Source organism: Pantherophis guttatus, chromosome 7 (genome assembly GCF_059756535.1).
Source record: "Pantherophis guttatus breed Tessera chromosome 7, ASM5975653v1, whole genome shotgun sequence".
Taxonomy (NCBI): domain Eukaryota; kingdom Metazoa; phylum Chordata; class Lepidosauria; order Squamata; family Colubridae; genus Pantherophis; species Pantherophis guttatus.
The window spans coordinates 71,494,112-71,519,190 of NC_142069.1; the positions used below are offsets into that span (position 1 = coordinate 71,494,112).

The 25,079-nt window shown below is 38.7% G+C and overlaps 1 protein-coding gene across 5 annotated transcripts in view; it reads right to left on the reverse strand.

The window, feature by feature from the left end:
* Positions 1–23,112, reverse strand: part of GRM8 (glutamate metabotropic receptor 8) — a 538,008-nt gene extending 514,896 nt beyond the window's left edge. For 3 of the 5 annotated variants that reach the window (XM_034421368.2, XM_060687140.2, XM_034421351.2), the window contains exon 1: positions 19,412–19,519. The gene's annotated coding sequence lies outside the window, so the exon portion shown is untranslated. Of the gene's footprint in view, positions 1–19,404; positions 19,520–19,992 lie in introns of those variants that run through there. The other 2 variants (XM_034421356.3, XM_034421361.2) reach the window with 2 other exon arrangements.
* Positions 23,113–25,079: the final 1,967 nt, after the last annotated feature.

Below are 25,079 nucleotides of genomic sequence, written 5' to 3' on the forward strand. Positions count from 1 at the left end.
GATCAAGGACAAGAGGTAAGCAAGAAAGGCAGCAAGGATACACAACTCCCCATCTTGCCTTGTGCCTTGCAATCTACAGGTTTCTGGGAAAGAAGGGGTGATGGTGCTGAATCAGCCACAGGTTTCCCAAATTTGATTCCTAAGGAATACTGTGTCCCAGAATTCTATAAATTATTCCATTTGAGTTACTTCATTTCAATAATTGTTGTCCTATACATTCTAGTTTTGCGAAGGTTACAAATAGACACGAGTTTCAGTAGTATATAAATTATCATATTGGTTTATTTTAACACAACATCTAAGCCATCATTCTAATAAATTGTATCACCTGATATTAAACTGGTTTTGCACATTACTTTGCACAAGTTATATGTAGGCTTCAGAATTTCTGGAGACAGAAATATATAATACTTTTCTAGTCAGGGTTTTTTCCTACGTAGCTCAAGATGTTTGTATAGCCATAGTTGGGTGATATCTCAAATCACCACTTTCAGGCTTTATCAGACATAAAAAAATAAAAATAAATATTTGACCTTTACAGGGAGGAGTCATAAAATAAGGGTGTGGCTGGCTGAAGAAGCCTCACAAGGCAGAAATAGTACTATCCCAGTCTCCCTTAAGTCTCACAACAGACAACACAAAATGTCTGATAAAGCCTGAAAGTGGTGATTTGAGATATCACCCAACTATGGCTATACAAACATCTTGAGCTACGTAGGAAAAAACCCTGACTAGAAAAGTATTATACATATAAACCTACGAGCCAAGACACTTCCAATTTTACGTGGGAGAAGACCCGAATAACCAAAGACCTACATACAAACACCCGTGAAAACCTGAGAAAACATATATATATGTGTGTGTGTGTGTGTGTGTGTGTATGTATATGTATATATGTATATATATATGTCCTATACATTTAAATGTCAACTGAAATATGAAGATGTCAGATTACCAGACATTGATTGCTAATTGTTGAAATAACATTTCCTCTCCTTGGACCACAACTAGAACAATAACTTCAAAATGGAGGTTGAAACAGAAACATTAGTTTCTGGCAACATATGTTCTTTATAGGTTTTTAGTGAATTAGCTGAAAGGAGGAAAACTGGCCTATGAAGGGCCTCAGGAAAGCAAGTTCTTTTTCAGAGTGCTGAAAGCAACATGGACGCATTATGCAGAGGCCATGATCCACCTTTCTTTTCCCAAACATTCCATTTTGCTGTGCAAATCAGAGATGCGCAGGTCAGCCTTAGAAATTATGGACATCAGCCTGAGTGCTCACATAGGTGCCTACATCTTTTGTCGAAATCATGAAAGCAGGGCATCACGCTGAAAGCTTGACCCTTTTTGCACAATCCTAATGCAATAGCCAAGTGCTTTTTCTTCTGGTCTCTAGTGAGCCTCCCAAGCTGCCAAGCTGCTTTTGTCACACTAAAGAAGCACTGTGCTTGTGGTCTAAGATTCACCATAGCCCCAAATGCCCATAGAATATTGTTCAACCGGCAATACTCTGAAATCAGTGTTTCTCAACCTTGGCAATTTTAAAACATGTGGACTTTAACTCCCAGTCAACAAATGAGTTGACATCTATATCAGTGATGGGATTCAAAAATTTTTACTACCGGTTCTGTGGGCGTGGTTTGGTGGGCATGGCATGGCATGGCATGGCTTGGTGGGCCTGGCTTGGTGGGCATGGCAGGGGAAGGATACTGTAAAATCTCCATTCCCACCCCACTCCAGGGGAAGGTTACTGCAAAATTCCCATTTCCTCCCAATCAGCTGGAACTCAGAAGGCAGAAAATAGATGAGGGGGGGGACAGTTCTCCAAACTACTCAAAATTTCTGCTACCGGTTCTCCAGAACTGGTCAGAACCTGCTGAATACCACCTCTGATCTATATATCTTAAAGTTGTTAAGATTGAGAGGTCAGGTATCATCAGTATGCTGATAACACCCAGTTGTATATCTCCAATCCTAGTAAGTTAAGTGATGCTCTTGATGGCCTTTCTCAGTGCCAGGGCCGGATTTAGATGAAAAGAGGCCCTAGGCTATTCCACTTATGAGGCTCTTTCACCTATAGTGAAAGTGCAATTTTAATTTTGCTAACAATTTGAATATAGGCCCCTCTTGATCTTGAGGCCCTAGGCTGAAGCCTAGTTAGCCTATAGGAAAATCCAGCCCTGCTCAGTGCCTGGAAGCTGCAGTGGGTCTGGATGGGGAACAAAGGTTTAAACTAAACACTGGTAAGACTCAGTAGCTTTGGGTTTTGGAGCCTTCTTTATCTGGAACCTTTTTTACTTAGTGTATATTTTTAATTTAAATTATGATTTTATTGGTTTTTATGTATTTTATAATGTATAATGCCCCAAGAGTCACTAAGTGAGACAGGTAGCAATACAAATATGTTAAATTAATAATTATACCAGCTGCTGCTTTATTTATTGTATATCATCTCTTGCAAAATCCTGCTTTTCTGAAAATTGTCTTGATTGTGAAAGGTCCCTTTTACACAGGGGGAACTACACAAATCTGAGATTAGTATCAATTCTGGGTCTCCATTATATTGGAGGGGGCCTAGAAAGTCATGTTTTGATCCCTAGTTAATTAAATTTGCAATCTAGTAGGAATGTTGCAAAGATAATTTTCTTCGGGTGTAGCAAAGTAAGTTCTCTTTCAGCCTATTTGTTGTTATGCCTTACCAACATCTCTCCCAGTCACACCAAAGAATGAATTTGCCCCTCAGAACATTCAGCTCGGAAATGTCTGTTTACTATGTTTTGCACCTGCATTCAGGTAGGTGGAGAGAGCACTGCTTTGCAGCATAGCAGGGTGGAGCTCTATTTCAGAAGATAAGAGAGGCAAAGCATAAAGCTGTGTGGAAGTGCCTTGAGTCAATACAACACAAGTACCATTTCTGACAACCGTTGGTGCAACCTTATTCATTTTCATTCAGAAGCACTTGTGCATAGGATTGGAACTTGAAATATGCTTTCTCCAAATTCAAATTAAGAAGCAACTTGCAAAAGATTTATTTCAAAAGCCTGTCAAAGTGAGAATAATTTTTCTGCAAAGCAGTCTGAGTATTGGAAGTGTTTTCGCTAAGTGAAAACACTTCTACTTTGGTTACTATTCCGTTGGCTCTTCAGGCGGAATTACCCCTCTCTGCAAACTCTCTGCAAACTAATCCACTGCTGTTAATTATCCAGGACCCCACCAATCAGCCCTGCTAGCACAGGTAGATGAAAGGAATGATTGCTGGATATGTAAACATAATTTGCTACATATTAAATAATCTGTGAAAATAAGTGAAGATTTAAAAGACAGCTCTGTTATTTGAGTGTGTATCTTGCTCCAGTTTTTCTTCAAGTGAGCTGAAAACCACTAGCCATGGCAAAATCAGATATAAAGCTTCTTGCATCTTCCGATTCTTGCTGGAAATAATGCCGAGTACCTAGCCAGCAATGACAAATGGCTATTTTACTCTACCCAGTAATGATGGCTATGGGTTATCTAATAATCAATGTACCCCCAATAACTCATTCAGGCATTCAGATGGTGGGCAGGCATGGCCCATGAATGTGAATCATTGAAACACTGGTTGGAATCACACTATATTCAGATTCCAAGGATTAGCATTAGAGCAAAGACTAAAATTTTTGTTTGTAAGCTGTGTACTCAATGTAGTATTTTTATCAACAGAATTAGAGATGACATGGTTGCCCCACTCCTAGACCGTTGTAAGCCATTATTAACAACAATGAATTGCATTTCACTTTGACAATGGGGATGATTAACCTTATGGTGCATGTATATGTAGTGCTTTATTCTCCTTATGGGATTTTGTTATACTTTCACACTCTATAATAATGTTTCTTATGTTTATAGTGTATGGAAGCAAAAAAGAAATCCCACAAGCAGAATAAATAGTACATATACTTTTGAAGTTCATGCATCAAAGAATTGGATCATCTCTACTGCCAAAGAGGAGACATGTGGTGCAGTTTATTCTTGTTGATAGTTAAAACCTGGCTGGAAGAGAAACAAATGAATGGTTGGGTATTTTTAACACGTCACACTACAATGCTATGAAAATTACATTACACTGAATTACTTTTATGTTCTTTATGTCGTGCAATAAGTAAAAGCTTTCATTCTATTCACTGCCTCATTCAAACCACATCACTTGTGCTCTATTGATTAATATTAAATATTATAGCAATACAAATGCAATCATGTGTGTTCCTGCAACTAACAGAGAAATAATTTCATAAACATTTGTTTTCATTGTTATCAGTGTATTTAGGCAAATAAAAAAATATTGACTTGTTAGGCTACAAATCCAAATACCTCCTTTCCATATTCAGTTTTATTGTTATTTATTTTTTGTTGTTGTTTTCATAACTAACCTTAATACCTTTTATTATAAATCTGAATTAATTCACCTATACCAGTGATGGCTAACATGGGCGACCTCCCCGCGCTCCCACCGCTTTTTGCCGTCACGTACCAAAAGCGGTGGGAGCGTGGGGAGGTCACCCATGTACATGCCCACACCCATAATTCAATGCACCCCGTCCCGCGCATGCACGTGTGACCCCCAAGTCCCCCCGCTTTTAGCACGCGGTGGCATGATGGGCCCGGTAGGCCCATTTTTCACCCTCCCCAGGCTCCAGATGCTTTCTAGGGGAGGGCAAAAACGGCTTTCCCACCCCCTGGAGGCCCTCTGGAGGCTGGAAACAGCCCATTTCCCAACTTCTGGTGGGATCAGAAGGCCCAAAAATCAGCTGGCTGGCGCATGCATGTGCACTGGAGCTGAGCTACAGCAACACTCGCGTGCCCACAGATATGGCTCTGTGTGCCACCTGTGGCACCTGTGCCATAGGTTCGCCATCATGGACTTATATTTTCAAATTACAGAAAACTTTTTTTAAAATAAAAGTTTTAACTGGTAGTTACATATAACTTTAAAAATCTCTCTGCATTTTTAGAATTAATTACATGTTTATAAGGAAGAATATTATAGAAACATATAATATTGTTATAATGCTGTTTCAAGGACATTGTTTATATTCAGTGGGTATTAAAAACACTATTGCTTCTAATGACTAATATATAGAATCACAAAGCTGGAAGGAGCCGTCCGTCCACAAAATATGTATGGTGTGTATTATATTAAAAAATAAAAAAAAAATAAAAAAATCATATGGCCTTCCAATCTCAATTGTCAATTTTTAGGAAAAGCTAGAGTTGAGAAAAAAATAAAGGGAGGAAACTGACCAGGAGAAGAGGATGTAGGATGTGGGAATCCAAGAAAGTCACATGTATAAGTAAGTTTTCACTAGTAATGCTAGTATTGGTGCTCCTCTCTTGCAGTCATACCAGTCTAGCAATTCAACTAAAGTGGTCATGGAGGAAAGATGGCAATGACAAGAAAGAGTTTGCCTGAAGTAGCTGAATCTACCAGAAGGAGGTAGGGTGATCCCAGTTGCCACTAAAGCACCAAAGAAAATATGGAAAACACAACTTCCACAATAGATCTCCAAACCTGAAGTTAGCTGACTTCAGCAATAGGCTGGGCATGGAAGGAAGATTACATCATATAGACATATCAGTAAAGAATGGTGAGCTAAGGGTTTTCAAACTGAAATTAGGGGAAATGCAGATGTGCTTTTAGTTATAGGTAAGTACTTGAATCAATAATAACAGGATTGGGAGAAGTGAACAGGATTGGGGGAATGAAAAAAACCAGGCTAGTTTGATAGCTACATCTATTTACCTATTAAATTAGAAAATCAAAGATTATACTGTAAAAGGGAAAATTGAAATACTTGTCACAAGGAAACAAGGATTGATAATATAATCAACAAATACAGAACAAAGATTCCAGCCCTAAGTATACTGTGATGACCTAGCAACAGAACACAATTAGAAATGGGCAGGGATTACTATATTTTCCCAAACTCATCTGTAACAGGTTTATGCTCAGCATGTAACTCCACACTGACAATGCAAATACGAAGAAGGAAAGAAGGCTAATGGGACTCATCATTATTCTTATTACAACCTCATTACTTTTTACAGAAGTCGCCAGTGTCAGCGTCAGTGTACTTTATATTAATGGACTCTAAATAATGCATTGCAGTGCTAGCTCCATGCAAACAATTGGGTTCATTTTGGTGCAAGGATTGTTGGGAATTTTGTTTGTACTAATTGTACTCAGATGAATACAAATAAAAGTGTTTCACAAGATGATTTCCTAAAACTTGGTATTTTTTATGCGTTATGATTGAATATCAGCAGTAAAGGAACCAGCTGTTAGGAAATATACTACAGGCAATTAGCAAAAAATGCCTTGAAAAAGATAGTTGGATGCTGTGATGTGTCTATGCCTACCAATATCACCTTGGGTAAGCAATGTTTCTTTTCTATGATACCCTGTGGAAGAGAAATTTGTATTTTGAAGCAAGATAGAAAGAATGAAGATTCTTGAAAATAACATGGGCAGCTAGGAAAATAAGCAAATGGATCCTAGAACCAATGAAATCAGAGTTCTCATTCAAAGTTCATATTTTGAGCAGGCTCAGAGTCTCATATTTTGAGCACATTATACGAAGGCCTCATTTTCTTACATCTGTAAAGCTGGGAAAGGAAGAAAGAATGAGAAGAGGGTGACCAGCAGAAAGATGCATGGATTTAATGGGTGCACTATTGAAAGCCCAGAAGATTAGGCACAGATCGTCGTAATGAAGGTCTACCTATGTGGTTGCTAAGATGACACCAACCTGATGGCATATAATCAAAATCCCATGGTTTAACATACTGAATTGACTACTAAATTTCTTTGACATATTTGACTTGCCTGACCTCCTCTGAAGCCTGCATATAACTCATGTTTCCATTTTCACTGATTTTCATTGGAATTCCACACTGTTATAACAGAGAATCATATTGCCATTCAAAAACTAGAGAAAAGCAAACTTTTCCACCCTTTTATCTGGCTTGATAATTTCCTCAAATTGTATTTTTGAAACACTCTGAGGGATGGCTAATCAAATGCATGCCCAGTTCCAGCTACCATATGCCAGAGGTAATATACCTTAAAAAATGCACCTCTACATTGAGTGAATGCCCATAGGAGTCTTACACTGAAAAATATCCATGATTCCTCTCACCCAATACTATGCAAGCTGTGCTAACCCGACACAATGAATTGAAAACTAACCGATCACATTTTAAGTTAGTGTTTTGTGCAAATTCAGCCAGTGTAGTTAATTATGTGTCATGAAAATCCAGAATAATGGAATAAATTATAATTACCGTAAAAAGTATAAGCATCGTCTGCAAAACATCCTCTAGAGTTGCACTTTTCAGGTTTGTTTCTGGTATTAAAAATTCAAATAACCAAAACTAAGATTTGTTACATAGAAAGTAAATGCTTTGTCATTAATGTAAGACTGCATCACATGAATTCATGTTTCATTCAGGAACATTGTTTATGCAAGCAGGGATACACAGAGTCAGGTTTTACTTCCTTCATGCAGCTCTGACCTGAAAAAATATGCACAAAGATCATCAACTCAAAGGTCATTCTCTATATGAGCCGAGGTGGCGCAGTGGTTAGAGTGCAGTACTGCAGCTACTTCAGCTGACTTCTAGTTCAGTAGATTAGTGGATCAAATTTCACCGGCTCAAGGTAGACTCAGCCTTCCATCCTTCTGAGGTGGGTAAAATGAGGACCCAGATTGTTGGGGGCAATATGCTATTTAGTATACTGTCTTTGGTGTAAGCCACCCAGAGTTTGGGCGGCATAGAAATATGACTAATAAAATAAATAAAATAGTGGCCCTTCTGGGTTACTTATCAACTTTCTGCTGTGTTGTCAAAACGGTTGTGTTTCAGAGGGTCTGCAATAACTGATGAGATGGATGGCTGTTTGGGATGATAGACTTTAAGGGAATGTTGTATGTGTATATCATTTCATATATAAACTGTTTAATTTGGAAAATGGTCTAGAGACCACAAAATGGTGGCATATAAATAAATCAATAAACGTGGAATGACAACCAGCAGGTACCTGACCCAATCCAACAAACAAATGGGGCATAGACCATAATTATGAAGCCCCCATCAGTCTGAGATTGTGTTGCCACATTTCAGTTATAGATTATTTATTACTCCTCCCAAATTAAGTATAGAGATTGAAATAGTTGAGCTCCCAAAAGCCTTCTGCTCCCATACCAATGTTTAAATTCTTTGAAAATGCTAAAAAACGTAGAACAAAACATTCAGCCGCATCCCTTCCAGAGATGTCATCATTTATTTAATAGTGTTCTGCAGTCTTCAATAGTGTACCTACCTAATGTTAATTAAGTTTAAACATGTATTAACAGTAAAAAATTCAGGTGGCTTGGTTCTTGGTGATTTCAGATGACTTGGTTCTTGGCGACTTCATGATTATGCCCATTTTTTTTCTTGGCAACAATAGAAAAATGTTTGTCACTGTGACTTTCCTAGATTTTTTTTTAACTTCCCAAAATATAGCTCTGACATTTTCTAGTAGTATCCTATCCAAGTACTAACCAGATACTGCTTAGCTTTTTTGTGATCAGCCAAAGTCATTTAAGTACTATCACGCACTGTGATCCAATTAAATGAAATCAAATGTAGATGTTATTTTGCTTACTCGCTATTTTTCAAAATTTGGCTCACCAGCAAAATCTCGAAGGCCTGTTGTAACTCTTGAATCTTAAAGAAAATGTTTATCTTATTATAAACCATGATTTACGAATTACTAGATTCATACATCATGATAAACCAGGTACATAGTTTAGCCAGCTGAATTTCAGATAGGAATTTCTCACATATCTGTTTGGACTCTAGATAGTACAGAGACAATTTCAGCTTTCTGGCATGCACAGTGAGCTAACCTAGTTCATTTTGCTGTAGATTTTTGAAAGTAGAAACTATAAAACATGAAAATATATTGCATTTTACCTTGATAAGTTAAACTTCACAATGTGCCAGTGATATGATTTGGTTTTGGAAAGGCATTTGCCTAGAAGATGCTTCTTATACTTTAGTTTTCAATATTGTAAATAAAGCAAAATCTCCCTTTCAAGTGAATTGGGAGATTTGTATTGTAATAGACCAGAATTCCATATATCTGTCATAATCAAGTATTGATATTCGGGCCAAAGAAGGGCATGAAATTAATATATTTCTTAGGAATTTTGGTATCTGAAAGAACATACCCTTCGCCCAAAGCAGTTTTAATGCTTCAAAGTCCTTCTCCAACTCTTCATGCCTTTATTCTGTACAGTGATCTAGCACTACCCTGGTGCTAAATGAAAATGGAAAGGAAACAGTAATTCCAAACCATTTCACGTACATTATTTTCAATTACATTTTAAAGAAATGTCAAGCCCATTCGGGCCACATGGTTCAGTGATACATTTTGATTCTCAGTAGAATGCAAAATTGGTAATGTTCTTGATAGATAAAAACTTGATCATTTGTACGTTAAAATATGAATTTCCAACAGTATTTCTTTTAAAAAAGGGAAAATGCCAACCGGAAACATATTTTTAAATTAAATGTAGATGTTTTGTTTAAAAAATCTGCTTCAAATATATTCTTACTGTAAAACAGTTCCTTAGTTTCAGTTATAAAATATAATAAAGGCTCAATAACAGTATAATAAAAGACTCAAACCCAAGATTTATCCCATTATAAGGATTTAATAAGAAAGGAAGGGAGTAAAGAACCAAACTTTACATTAATCATAATTAGAGAAAAAGAAAAGCTTGGATTATAGAAGTCTCAGTTAAGCCAAGATTCATGCAAATATATTTTTGTATCACAGCAAATTACAGTCTTCGATGTTAGCAACCATTTGATGTTCTGACAGACACCCCAGAAGCTACTTACAACCCAGTTCTGAAGTTCCAGTTGCTGCCCCACTGCAATCACATGATTGAATTTTAGGTGCTCAGTCAACAGCCTACGTTTATAGCTGTTTGCTAGCCACCTATTGTGGTCACATGACCACAATTTACTATTTGCCCAAAACTGGCATCTACTTCCAGTTTGGGATAAAAACATCCCATAACAAACAATGGATTCATTTAACAACTGCATCATTCACTTTACAACCTTTACACTTTACAATAATGGGCAAACTCCACTACAGACAGGAGTCAATGACTACCTGTAGTTATTGAAAACATGAAGAGAGCAAAGTAATATGCATTTCACACTTAAATAAAAAGTACACTACCATAAATGTTAATTGCAGTTGTCTTATTGCTGTCGTTGTTCAAACTAAGTGCAGTTCTTGACTGCATGGTGGAAGACATATTTCAAAAAAAACAGATCAGGGGAGAAGAAAAGGGTCGATCGAGGCTGAAAACTAAATGAATTTTAGTTTGAATTTTAATATGATTAAAAATAGATTGGATTTAATTTAAAATAAATACTAATATGATTGAACCTCACACATTCAGAATTTCCCACTTTTGTCAGATGAAACATTACCATGTGATAAGTTCTGTAGGTTCCAGAAGCTTTACTTAAATTCTCAGGAATCATGTATAAGTGGGAATAGGAATATGAATAACTCTTGGTTCCTATCCTGATCTAAATAAGAAATGCAAAAGTCCATGGACGCAGCTACTATAAAGGCAAGCTGAATGAACAAGGAAACTGCCCTGCTTATGGTGCATTGAAAAACTTGCACCGATGAAGAATGACACTCCAACACACATTAGGGCATTATACATTCACTCAGTTATTTACCTTTTGTGAACATTTGACACCTGATTCCTGAAATCTGTATTCCAAGTAGGGATCCTGGAATCTCATAGATGTAAATAAAAGAGTGAATTGGAAGGAATAGTCTATAGTATTTGTAGCTAAATTAATTTTGTTTTTTAATTCAGCTGTAGAATGTTTGTTTATTCACACAGGTACAGTCATTATAAAATACAGCTGAAAGCACAAAAAATAATTCTACAAACAGAGAATGTATATATTTTTACAGAATGTTCATTGAGGAAACAATTATATAAGTAAAGAAGCCCAAAATAGTCCTCTATTAGACCCCATCAAACATGGAGCATCATGACTAAGTTTTGCTGAATGAATTACACACTTGGAAGGATTTTTCAACAATATATGTCGGAGATGATCTGGCTAAGCCTTAAGGTAGGGTCAGATGTATCAGTTTGTAGTCACTAAGCCCACATAAAAGACCTCATTGAAGTCCATTAACTCTTATCCGGCACCAATTTGTTAGTAGATCAGATTCATTTGTATAGGTGACAATAGATAACAATAAAATTAATTAACCTAAAATTAACCTAAAACTGTCTACTGTTGACCTTACCCCATTCCTAAGAGGCCTGTAAGGGACGTGCATAAGAGTACCAGCGTGCCTACTATCCCTGTCCTAATGTTCCCTTTAATTGTACTCATTTTATGTATTCAATTCATGCTTATACTTATATATATTATCTAATATGTACTCGAAAAAATAAAATAAATAAAAAATAAAATAAATAAACTCTGTTTAAACTCTAGTGCTTTTGAACTCTATCCTAATTTCTTGCACCTGACACTATATCCCGTGAAATTCTTAAATTTGTTTGTCTACAAGGAAAGGAAAGAATATTAATCAGAATTAGTAGCAATGGTAGCAATAATGGCAATCAGTGAAGACTGCAAGTAGGGACCTTAATTTTCTGAATCAAATGTGACCTTTATGGATTTATTATCAATATTACTTAGCTTATTTATATTTTAGTTTTGTTGTTATATTTTACTAGCTTTCTTATAAATGCCAGGCTATACACTATACAACAGATCCATATGACTGGTTGTCTCAATGTTTTATTTTAAATTAAAAGAAGGAAATGGTTGCATTTACACAGTGCTCATAGCTGTGTCAATTATAGTTCCAGCAGCTGCAATTATGTGACATGGTTGAGCTTGATTAGTTTTCACCTTGTTTTGCCTTTTCTAGCTTAGCATGTTGTGAGAACCCAGCCTGATTTTATGTTTGTAGTTCAAGATTTGATATAAACCTAGAAAATGAGTAAGATCAATGACAAATTAATCATAGTGTATAAATACAGCCATTCTCTTAGCCTGTCCTAAGTTTTTCAAGACTCTATAGGTCCATGATGGCAAACCTATGGCACATGTGCCAGAGGTGGCACGCAGCGCTCTCTCTGTGGGCCCACGAGCTGTTGCCTCAGTTCAGCCCCACCGCGCATGCACACGCGCCTCTCACCAGCCAGCTGGTCTTTGGGTCTCTGCTGCGCATGCACGGGGGGTGGGGCGCATGTGGGGGAACAAGTGTGGCGGGGCCGCGTGCATGTGCGGGAGGGCTGCTGCATGCACAGGTGTGGGGTGCATGCGGGGGCCCATCTGTGCATTGCATTTTGGGTTCGGGCACACACAGGCACATTCGTGTACATACACGCACACTTTGTGCACTCGGTTCAGAAAAGGTTAGCCATCACTGCTATAGGTCAACAAATTGTTCAGTACCACTTACAGCACTCTGTGAGCAGTTTACAAAATCAGCATATTGCCCCCGACAATCTTGGTTCTCATTTTATTGATCCCTGAAGGATGGAAAACTGAGTCAACCTTGAGCCCAATCAAACTCCAGGCTGTGAGCAGAGTTAGAGTGCAATACTGCATCCTAACCACTGCACCATCAGGGCTCAGAGAATATACAAATATTCAATCTTATGTGCAAAGGATCTGGAGGCCAATCATATGATAAAAGGTTGAGGGAGTTATGTATGTCTAGCTCAGGGGTGTCAAACTTGTGGCACGCAGGCCGGATGAGTCACACGCTGGTCATGCCTGGTTTAGCGAAGGGGAAAAAAGTAGTGATACATCACGTAATGATGCTGTGATTACATGAGTTTGACACCCCTGGTCTAATTTATGAAAGAGAAGGATTAGGGGGAACATGGTACTGTCTTCTAGTATTTAAGGGGCTGTCATAGGGAAAGAGGGAGAGATTGATTTATTCTAAAAAGCACCAGAGGATAGGGCCAGAAGCAATGGTCAGAAGCTTGTTGTTGTTGTTTTTTAATTATTTATTTATGTATGTATTTATTTATTTATTTATTTATTTATTTATTTTTATATGCCGCCCTTCTCCGGAGACTCAGGGCGCCTTACAATGCATTAAGCAATAGCCTTCATACTTTGTATATTTTTATACAAAGTCAGCTTATTGCCCCCACAAACCGGGTCCTCATTTTACCCACCTTAGAAAGGATGGAAGGCTGAGTCGACCTTGAGCCTGGTGAGAATTGTTAAAGAGAGATCCAACTTAGAACTAATGAGAATGTTCCGACAGACCAATTAATCAATGGAATAGCTTGCCTCCAGAAATTGAGGGTCTTCCATCACTGGAGGTTTTCAAAAATAGAACGGACAACCACATGACTGGGATGGTCTTGCCATGAGCAGGGGGTTGGCCTAGAAGACCTCTGGGCTTCCTTCCAGATCTATGATTCTATGTTCTAAAAGGTTGTTCCACAAATTGCTGTCCCATGCCTAGACATGGAGCAGACCTACCAAAAAAGAGTTCTCTATTTGAAATTGTCTCTCAAGAGCTATAAACATAAGATTCTGCTTCTTCAACATTAGGGTTAATACATCACCAGGATTCCTAATGGGCATTAAAATATATTTCCTCCATTAATTTGTTCGACCATTTTAAAATTGGGTCGGTTAGTGGCTTTCATACATTGTGTGACTGAATTCAACAGTATGCTACATAAGAAAGCACTTCCTTTTCTCTTCCCTTCTTCTCTCACCATTCAGCTTTATTGGATGAACTGAGATTCTAGTATAATGTATGCATGTTTATACTTGCTTTTCCTTTCACGCTAAAGTCCTAAATGATGTAAACATGTTGCATGAAAAGTTGCTCCAAATCTTTGCTCATTTTATTGATCTACAGCTCCCATTTTTATGGACATGTAGTTCTCAAAATTGTATTCATTTATTCTTTAGAGCAGGGGTGTCAAACTCGATTTCATTGAGGGTCGCATCAGGGTTGTGTTTGACCTCAGAGGGCTGGGGTGGGTGTGGCCAGGGTGGATGTGGCCAGCTCAATGTCACTCCTGTCGGGGGCACCAGTGGTGGCCCAAGCGCTCTGCCTGCGTGTGGCCCTCCCAAGCTCCATTTTCACTGGCAGAGGGTTGCAGAGGCCATGGCAACTGAAAATGGAGCTCAGGAACCTGTTTTTGCTGGCAGAAGCCCGCGGGTTGGTCCTTCACTATTTCAAAGGTGGCTCCACGGGCCAGATCTAAGTACCCCGTGGGCCGGATCTGGCCCCCGGGCCTTGAGTTTGACACCCTTGCTTTAGATCATACTACACATATATGCAGAGAAGTGCTGTCTCTTATAATAGTGACAAACTATCAGCTTTCCCATAAATACTTTCTCCCCAGAGAACGTCTGTATTATCAGAGTTCCATTTCATATCCCTTTCCATTCATTTTCATGCATTCAAGCTATTTTGGGGTGGGGGTTCTACTAGATGTTAGATAAAAACACCTCTCTCTCCACTTCCTAGAGATATAACTAGGATATAACTATAACTGCTAATCACTTTTGTCTTTAACACAACAGAAGAAAAAGTTTCAAATGCTTCAGCCATTCTCAATTTTTTAAAAAAGGACCTTTCTTATCACTTTAGTCATCTTTTTTCCTATATTTCTGCATCTAGATTAATATGACAAAATGGACCTAAACTGGAAAAGCTTGTTTGATAATCACACATTTATTTTTAGGTGCTACCAAGTTCTATTTAATTGAAAGTAGATATATTTTCATAAGGGACGCGGTGGCTCAGTGGCTAAGATGCTGAGCTTGTCAATCGAAAGGTCAGCAGTTCAGCGGTTCGAATCCCGAGTGCCATGTAATGGGGTGAGCTCCTGTTACTTGTCCCAGCTTCTGCCCAACCTAGTAGTTCAAAAGCACGTAAAAAATGCAAGTAGAAAAATAGGGAAGGTAACAGCGTTCTGTGCGCCTTTGACATTTAGTCATGCCGGCCACATGACCATGGAGACGTCTTCGGACAGCACTGTCTCTTCGGCTTTGAAACGGAGATGAGCACCACCCGCTAGAGTTGGGAACGACTAGCACATATTTGCGAGGGGAACCTTTACCTTACCTTAAAATATATTTTCATACTTCTACTTACTATTACACACACCAATATGAATCATGTATAGAATGATTCAGCCGTGTATAGAATCAAATAGTACTGGAACGGAGAAGAACTGGAAAATTTAATTAACAATGATCATTAGAGGAAACTTTTTCTCAACCTGCTTTTTCTGCTTTGAAAAGAAATCTGTAAATCTGATTCCCACGATACATTGAACCATGAACCAACTACATTTAGGTAGTCACATTTCAGTCCATCCTAGACTCCAGCTAGTTAGTTTGGGAATGAACCAAATATACAATAGTAGAACAAAAGGTTCACTCAAAATCATTTTGGTGGTAACATTTATTGAAAATAAAATCCAAGGGTTCTGGTTTGAGTAAAGTCAAGGGTCAAGTCACATTCTCCCAACAGCAGAAAAGACTACTATACAGGTTGATAAACAAAAATGATTCCAGGAAGAAAAGTTGGCAATTTTAAAATTCTGTTCCCAGAGTTCTTTCCAAAACACAACTGCACACAATCACTTCTCACCCAGCTTTCAAGAAGAGGACCAAACTGAGAACTACTTTTCAGCTTCATATAAGGTCTGTATTTCACCACTTCGTAAGACTGTTTGTTCTACTTCTTTGTAAGGCTGGATCATTGTTCAATTCCTTTTTAATATCAGAAGAGCTTGCTGCATCTCAAGAGGTTGGTGGTGTCCAGTAGCAACCTCACCTGCCTCACAGTCACCATAAGCAATTACTTATTTATTGTTTTCTAGATCATGAAGCTCCAAATCTTTACCTGAACAGAAGTTCTTTGATTAGGGAGGGCAGCTAGGGGAAGAACATGGTACAGCTTTACTTAATTCTTGTATGTAATTATTTACACAATCCTATTATTAATTACTGAATGAATCCTTTATATCAGGGCTACCAGATTTGAGGTACAAAAATCCAAATGATGCAAGATGAAGCAGGCAGATACAGTAGCTGCCACTTACTGGTTGCCCAGTTTTTGCAATCCAGATATGGTAATTCAATCTACATATATCCTTATAAAAGTTAATACTGTAATGAAAAATTGAGGATGCGGAATGGCTAAGAATATGAACCTGGATGCAAATCTCAGATCAACCATTTGTTTTCTTGTCTTGAGGCAAGTGTCTTGAGGCAAAATATCCTTATTTCCCCTTTTTATGTATTGCCTGATATGGGCAATACATTTATTTACCTTACAGAATTCTAGGATAGAATGTTATTATGTTTTAAAATAATATGTTAATATGTTTGCAAACCATCCAGAGTCACTTAAGTGATCTGAATGATGTAGGAGTTTGATAAATAAATAAAATATGCTGAAATAAAGCATCTATATCTGACCTGGAAAAAATGGGACCGATTCAGCATTTCAAATGTCTCTTCGCTACCATCTAGTGCCTGTCTGGATATTTGCAGCTTCAATATGTTAGGATGAAAACTAATGATTGTAGAACTACAAATCCCAGCTTCCTGTATTATTGGCTGTATTTGGCTGGGGTTCTGGGTTTATAATTCAGCAGCATCTGGAAGGTGAGAAGTTGCCCATTAAGTTCTGCTGAAGCATTTTCAACTCTCTTATGTGTATCCACATGCTAAGATTATTGTATGTATTATTTTACCAATATTAACTTGGCCCACAACTGAAAACACCATCACATTTATCTGCTAGATTATATAAAATACAGATTGTATATGTTTTAGATAAGAGTTAAAAGAATTCCAATTAGATCGGGAACATAGGAGTAAAAAGAGAAAGCCAAAGTTCTTTTCCATGCTTAATTGATCCTTCAAATATAGTTTACGTGGCATTATAGTTTCACATTCATGATGCCTTTATGAAATCCAAGCAGACTTTGCAAAACAGCCTGGAGGACTCTTAGCATAGACAACAGACTGCTGCAGCAGTGACCTAAAATTCTCTGCTCAGAAAAGCTAAAAACCTGTCTAAGCTTGCAGGAGGGCTTCCCTCATGCTGCCAATATTCTTTTGAGAAAAATAAAGAAATTCAATAAAAAGAATAAGAAAATCTAATTTCCAAGGCTAGACCTTCTGACATGCTCAGGAACAGCACAAGACCCATTTGCCCCAAAGTTAACATTACTGGCCTTCTGCTGCCAAGTCACTGGCAACTTGGGTTATTGACTGTCTGGATGACAGTTTTACCCAAACAAATTCTGCTCTGGCTCTGCTAACTCTTAAAACATTTTCTTTCATTGTACAAAAGCTGCCCTTTCCACTTTCCGTAAGATTTACAATAATGTGAAGCCACTTGTCAATCTTTCATTCTTTGCGCCTAGGCATCCTTCATCTCTATTAAAATATTGCATTAAAGCATTTTAATCCTCAAATTGAATCCTTTTTCATTGTAGGCAAACCTTCTGTCCATCATCTGAGTTCATCCAATAGAAAGTAAATATTACTGCAATTTGTGGGGCATGCTTCAGACTACATCTGCTTAAGATATGGGAAGCCAAATATTCAGGCTGAAAACATACTTTCACTACTGTGATCTGTTCAAGTGCACAAAAATCTGCTATTACCTTGATAGTAAATTTGCTTCGAAGAGAGCCCTCTGTTGTCAATTTTGTAACTTGTCTTCCTTCTATTCCTAAGGCACTGCAACACTAATTGAAAGATTGTGTGTACAAATATAGCTTGGGCATTTTCTTACTGAACTGTTGTCAGTGCTTTTCCATTATTTTTCTGCCATTGAGCTACACAGCATGTGAATGGTCAAATTACAATTGAAAAATTTGTTCCATGGGGGGGGGATCCCATAGGATATTCCATAGCATGCTATTCATTTTTTAAGTATTTAGTGTGAAAGAGTAATTGTATGTCTGCTTATACACAAGTGACACAGCTTTTTCTTCTTAAATCAAGAACCATGTGTTATTTTTATTCACATTAATCATTATATAAGCATGTAACAATTTTAAAACTTCAACATCTCCACCCTCTGCAAAAAAGAGTGAGGAACTTCTTTGTAAAGACAAATATATCCGTCTTGATTCATTCTGCATGCTCCTCAAATATATAATTGCTCTTGATTATTTGATTCACTCTGCATGCTTCTAAAATATATAATTGCTCTTAATTAATTGATGTAGTTAGTGTATGTGTGTATGTGTTGAGTGTGAGCCATTTATTTGCTTCAAAATATTTGTAGCAAATATAAAGACACATTAGACATCTCTACAAAGGTTGAGAATCTTTAAGCAGATACCTCTGAGTTCCTTCTATAAATAGCTTGCTTTTTTATTTACAAGTGAAAGAAACCTCAAGAGGACTTCTTCACTTCCCACTCCTCTAAAACACCAGTACCAGGATTCAGTTGATGCAGTCGTCTACAGGGACCTCCAGTCATGTTTTCCACAATTTGACATTAAAATACCCACCAAATAGCCAACTTTATAATTGATACCAAGAGACACCAGATGCCAATCCTAAGGATATTTCCTCCCTCTATCGTCTCCCTCCCTCCCCTCCATCGCTAGAACAAATCTTTAGGGAGCAAACCTATCCCCATTTCTCTCTCCCCTCACATGTTGTAGGGGGAGCTGCTCACATTTAAATCCTGAAAAACTGTACTGGGCGGATTTCCCAAACCCCAGGGAAGTTTGGGGCAAACCGTCTGGAAATTCGCGTCCGTGGGAAGGATATAAATATTACTCCAGACTAAGCTCAATGGAAAGGTAATCTCTGACCAAAGAAAACCCCAAGCAGAACATTTCCAATGCACAGAACCGTATAAAAATCAGAAGGTGGTAATAGTGCGGTGGAAAGCCATAAATAAGCAGAGGAGAAATGTCGCCCCTCTCCCCTTCCTTGTAAAACACTGGGATGTTTGAATTTCAGTCCTGCCTTCCCCTTAACACAAGATGCCTGTTTGATCACTGCCTGTTGGCAAAGCCAATGCCTCTTTCCTCAAGAGTCTCCTCCGGGTTTTGAACCTCTTCCACAAAGCAGTACGAAGTCCGGCGCACACACAAGCTATTCCGATCGCCCTGGCGGCCAAGGTATTATTAACTAAGAGAGAAACTTGCCTTCCCGCTAGTTGTGCCCCTCCCGGGTCGCCCTCCCCAAATTTTTTTCCCCGCCGCATTCCCACCCCAGGCAAACCAGAAGGGATCAGACGCAATTTTAGGCATGCACACACATATATACACACACATTATACCTCCTCGAATCCCCCCTTTCGATCTGCATTAGACACAGCTCCATCCTGCCGGTAACAGCGGAGGTCAGTGATGGAATTAATAGACGCCAACGCCGCCGCCCGGATAACAGGGGATTAGGTAATTTCGGTCCACGAGCCTCCCTCTCAGATCTACTCCCCGCCCCTCTCCACACATTCTCCACCCCCCCCCTCTCCGCACGGGCGAGTGAGTGCCGCCACCCTCGATGGAGCGTCGGACGAGGCAGGGTGATCCCAGATTTGCTGCAAAGAGCCGGGGGAATCTGCCAGACCGACCCCGCTTTCTGTGCACACCTAGTTGTCCACAGCTTCGTCTTAAGCCTTCCAAAGTTCCCGGCCGCGAGAGACTCTCGGACTTGGGTTTCGGCCCTGCTCCTCCTTTTGCAAGCGAATCTGCCGAGCACTAACGGGGAAACCTCGGCTGTCTGCCTCGCTCCCCCCAGCGCCAGTCAGTAAAGTCTAAACCGAGTCAACTTGATGCTTGCGCTTTCAAGTTGCGGCTTTTCCGGGAGGCCTGGGGGAAGGAAGGGGGGGGCTGACCCCACGCAGGTCCGCTCACTCACCCGGGCTGGAGACGGGCCCTGCGGGGGCTTCCTTGGCGCTCCATTATCACGCTCCTTGCCTGCTTCCGAAGCGGGGACAGGAGGGAGCTCACTTGTCGCTGTTCTTGGTGCTGAAAGCCAGGCAGCGCTTCCCGAGTCTCTTCCATGTGAATAACAAATACTCCCACAGGCAGCAGCTATTGGTCTGTCTCGAAAGTCCCGTCCTAATCCCCGTTTATCAGACCATTCAGCCTAACCGTGGCTGAGGGGGGGGAAAAAGTATAGGAAGCTTTCTCTATCCTCCCCCCCCTTCCGCAACGCACATACACAAGACACCCTCCAATCCCAAATTAGGACAATTGCCACCCTGAATGTTCTGAATACTTCTGAAATGCCGCAGCCTTTGAAAAACGGGAGAGGGGAGGCAAACAACTCATAATGTATTAAAACGTTATCCTCATCATCTTCCCCACGTTGATTATGGTTTGGTAAAACCACGGCAGCTTTTTCGTATCCCCACCACTTCTTCCTGCGCCGTTTGTTTCCTCCCCTGCAAAGCTTTCCTGCAAAGCACCCGTTGCTTCTCCTCCCTCTCGTTTTCCTTATTCCGCTCTGACACCGCCAACGGTCAGAAAAATAAGTGTTTGCATCAGGTTTGGTTTCCAAGTCAGAAAAAAAAAAAAAAAAGCTAATTAGGGACTCGGCGGGAGGAGCGGAGGCAGCGAGAAACAGATGGGGCTAATAAGGACTTGGGGTGTTAACTGCGGTTTCTCTTGAATGGAGACGAGTCATTCAAAAGAAGCAAGGAACCGCAGGGGGGGGGGGGAGGGTGACTCCCCAGAGTCATGCGTGCACACGAGGAGGACTCGTATTAATAGGCTCGGGCGAAAAACGGCGCGAGTTGCGATCGAAATCCCGCTCTGCGCCCGCCGCGTCCTAAGGAGCTTCGCTCAGCTGGTAGGTGGTCATTCTGGGGGAAGCCGGAAGAGTCTGTACCAAAAGGAACGGCGCTGTTGGGTTAGTTGTCCATCAAAGTTTGCAGGTGGACGTTTGAAGTGGCCGTGGCGTCTCTCCCTGGGGCTGTCTCCGAGTTGCGGGGGAGGGGAAGGGACTTTGTTAAGAAAGATCCCACCCTAAGGAGCGCTAACTGTTCAGCTGCGTGGGATGAGCTTGAGCCGAGATGTTGAAAGAATGCGCTCCCTGTTGTTGGAAATGAGAAAGTGTCGCGAGGATCTCTTGTGTATTTCAATCTTTCTTACTTAATTTATCTCCGGAAATAAGGTACTTCCTTTCTCCGCAGCGCTTTTCGTTTGCTTTCGTTCCCAATATGTGATGCTGAAAGAGAGGGGAGGCGGGATCTCCCTGGCTCCTCAGCCCGGCCTTTTGGCTATTACTGTAACACGCTGACCGTGTCTTGATGAAAAAGTCCCATCTTGAGGCAGCTTCTGGAACTGCAAGGAAACTATTTCGATCTGCTCGATGGAATTATTTTCCCGTCCATCTTTATTCTTTCGTCAAATAAATCACGGACGACGTCGGAGATCCATGTCGCCATACGTACCGGAGGCAGAGCCGCGAAGGAGACAGCCTGAGCTTTTAAATTAGAGGGAAGTCTGAAGATGAAGGCCGAGAGATACCACAGAGCAAGCGGGAAAGACACAGGATTCGCCGATCTCTCTCCAGGGCTGAGATCGTCCAAGCTGAACAAGAGAAGATTTTAGCACGGGACGCGGAATTCTGTTTGTTTGGGTTTTCTTTTTCAATTGCAGCTTCACAGTACATAACACGGGGAAGGCGGCATTATCGAGAAATATTGTTAAACATTAAATAAGAATAACGTCCTTGATTGTCAACACATGCGCCAAAAAGTATCAAGCAACTAAAATACTCTTATGTTTGTCAACTGCGTTAGCATTTCTGAAATACCAAAATAGCTGTCCATAGCCGTCTGTGATCAGCTCATCACTGATCTAATTTGTTATTCGTGTATCCACTCCAAATCTTGAAAATCTCATTTTTGTTTCATTTGCTGCTCATATTTGTCTAATCGTTTTCTTATACAGTTCATATTTCATTGTGCAAAATAGTTATAGAACTTAGTGTCTGATTTCTTCATTTGAACTATACGTTGTTTAGTACATATGAACATAAAAGTTTGGTCCATCAAAATGGAAAATAAAATTGGGCTTTGCTTGGTTACTCATACTATATACTGTAATATACTGTAAGGTTTTGCTACTTTCCTGATCTACCCCCATGAGTTCCTAAGGAGTACAGCATTTTGTTAATCAATTAGTATGACTTATTGCACAATATTTTGTATTCTTAGAAGTATTGCCATACAAAGCCTTAAAGTGTTTGGTTACAAATGTTTCCTGCTGCGGATCGATCAATCGGTGATACGGTTTTCAAGTTAAAACGTAAACATATCTAAAGCCATATGTAACAGATTAAATTTTAGCAGAAGCATTTTTCTTTTTTCTTCATGAATTTTTTGCTCTTGCTGTCTACTATGAGAAAAGTAAAACCTCTTTTAGAATGGTTATTGTTACAATTCACTCATTATTAACCAAGTAAAGTTACTTAAATAGGTAAGTTCTGTCCCACAGAGCACCATCATCTTTTTATACTGCTTGTTGAAATTTTTGAAGCTAAATGACAGCAACTTCATTTAAGCAGTTATTAATATCTTGCATAGTTCTTTGCCAATTCATCAAATCACCAAATTCATAAACTGGTGTTCTGTTTTGCACATTGTAGCCTTTTAAAATAGCTAATGAATGAAAGTGAGGTTGAGCAGTGAAGGAATAATCAAAAGAATATAATTCTTCTGTGTAAGATTTGTGATTGAAAGCAAATGTCATAACAAAAAGTATGATGTGAAAAACATGGTATCTCTTGCACTATTAAGTGTAGTATATGTATAAAACGTTTAAGTTATGTTTATGCATAAACACACACACACAGCTGCATTGTAAAGCATATTAAACAAGTTCAGAATGAAATCAATGAGAATAATTCTTGTATTGCTGTGCATGGGATTGTCATTTTGCTGTTAAATAAAAGGTTGATATTTTCATGCTAAAATTAAAATATAGCCAGGATCCTTAAAAAGATAAGAGTCTGTAATAAGATTTTATCCAAGTATTGAAATCTCTGCTTCCCTTTCTTTAATGCTAACTTTGCATGGTATTAATTAAACAGGGCATAGGCATATCTTAAGGATCCTTAAAGTGCAGGAGCTTTTTTATTTATAATCAAAAGATCGTTTTTACGATACTCTGGTAGCTAGAAGACCAATCTGCATCTAGTGTCATTACATGGGCTTATTTTGATACTTTTTCCATAAATCAGCTTTTGAATTTTAATTCAAGTTCTGAAATATCCAACAGGAAAACAGATTCATATATATCCTGACACTTGAAATTAGATTATAGTCAGACAATAGCTTAGAAATATTATCTTCAATTCTCAAGAGTTGGCTGCCATTGTCTTGTCAGGAAGAAGAAAAAATTAAGTACAATAGGAACTTGTATTTCATGACATATCACTTCTAATGCAAATTTTAATATATTCCAAACATTTAAATGCCACACCAAGTTTGGAATGTCCTTCAGTCTTACAAAACAGTAAAAAAAAATTAAACATTTGCCTTTCCAAATACTTGCTGCTGATAAGAAAGACTGGTTCCAAAGTGCATCATCATGTCTTTGAATTTAAAATGAAGTCATTCCATTAATAAAGGCATTAATACATTCCTCTTCATCATATTTCCAGTTGCACTGAAAGCTACTGTGTATCATAAGATACAAGAGCTCTACTAAAACATTAAGAATATTCTGGATGATAGGAAAGACCCTTTCTGGTTGAAATGAAATACCTAGATACTTCAACATTTATTGCAACTGGACAGTTATTAATTTACTGCTTGGGTGGTTATGGGTTTATGTGTGCATGTTTTTAATGTCAAGAGTCATTTTGAAAAAGTGCATGTGATCAAGTAAAAAATTGATAGAATTGATGAAGTCTGGAAGCTATATGCTTGACCATTTATAACGAGACACTCATTTATGATGATTCTATCCCCTATTTTTTGCCACATTGATCTAAAGCTCAAATAATTCTTAATGCCCATAACTGGGTTACCAAGCTATCTATCAGGAACAATTGCAGAAAGAAACAGCCACTCAGGATGCATCCTTAAACAAATATGGATCTTTAGTCTATGTCTATAGGAAATAGGCAAGCTATAATTAATTGCTATCATATAAACATTTCCCACCAAGGACAGCATTTCAAGGCCTCTCTGTCATACCTGGTATTTAGGGTTAATGATTCTAGCCCTGTTATATCTTACTGTTGTAGTCTAATGACTGGTAATCACTGATGGTTTAATTAGATAAAGTTTAAACCAGACATTTATTGAATAGTTACAAGAATTTTTACACAGTTGCAGCACTTGCTATTATTAATTGCCATCTCATTTGTCAACTTAATGGGATTTTAAAAAGACCACATGGCTTTCTTTCTGATGACTGATATAAACCCTATTGTAGAAATAAATTTGAAAATTTTAAAAAGGGGCGGGGGACATTTTTGAGCCAAGATATACTCAAATATCTTGCAAACTACTTTTGCACACAAGTATATCAAGATAAGCAGAACAATTTAAGGTGAAAAAGCAAGTGTGAAGTGTTTTTGTATTGGAGAATTCGATTTTTATGCATATAATTCACAATCTTTTTAATGATTTTGTTACTTGAATCCATTCAAATCTTTTGAAATGTTTGGGCAATCAAAGATTGTTAGTTTAAGAATCTGAAACACTTGTTACTGTTGTATATGTTAGGACAGAATTGCAGTTCACTTCAGAAAATATGGCAAATCTAATACTTGCGGATTAAGTAGATGGAAAGAAACACAGAAACCATATTATGGCTTAGCATGTCTAACAAACTCAGTTTGCAGTTGCTAATTCTTAGACATAGTACTGTTATAAATTCAGGAACTAATTAAATTATATAGTATTAGAAAAGAAAAAGAGAAAAATTAGTTATGCAAATTTAACAAATGTATATGCTATAGAGAAATTAGCTTACTCTTATGGA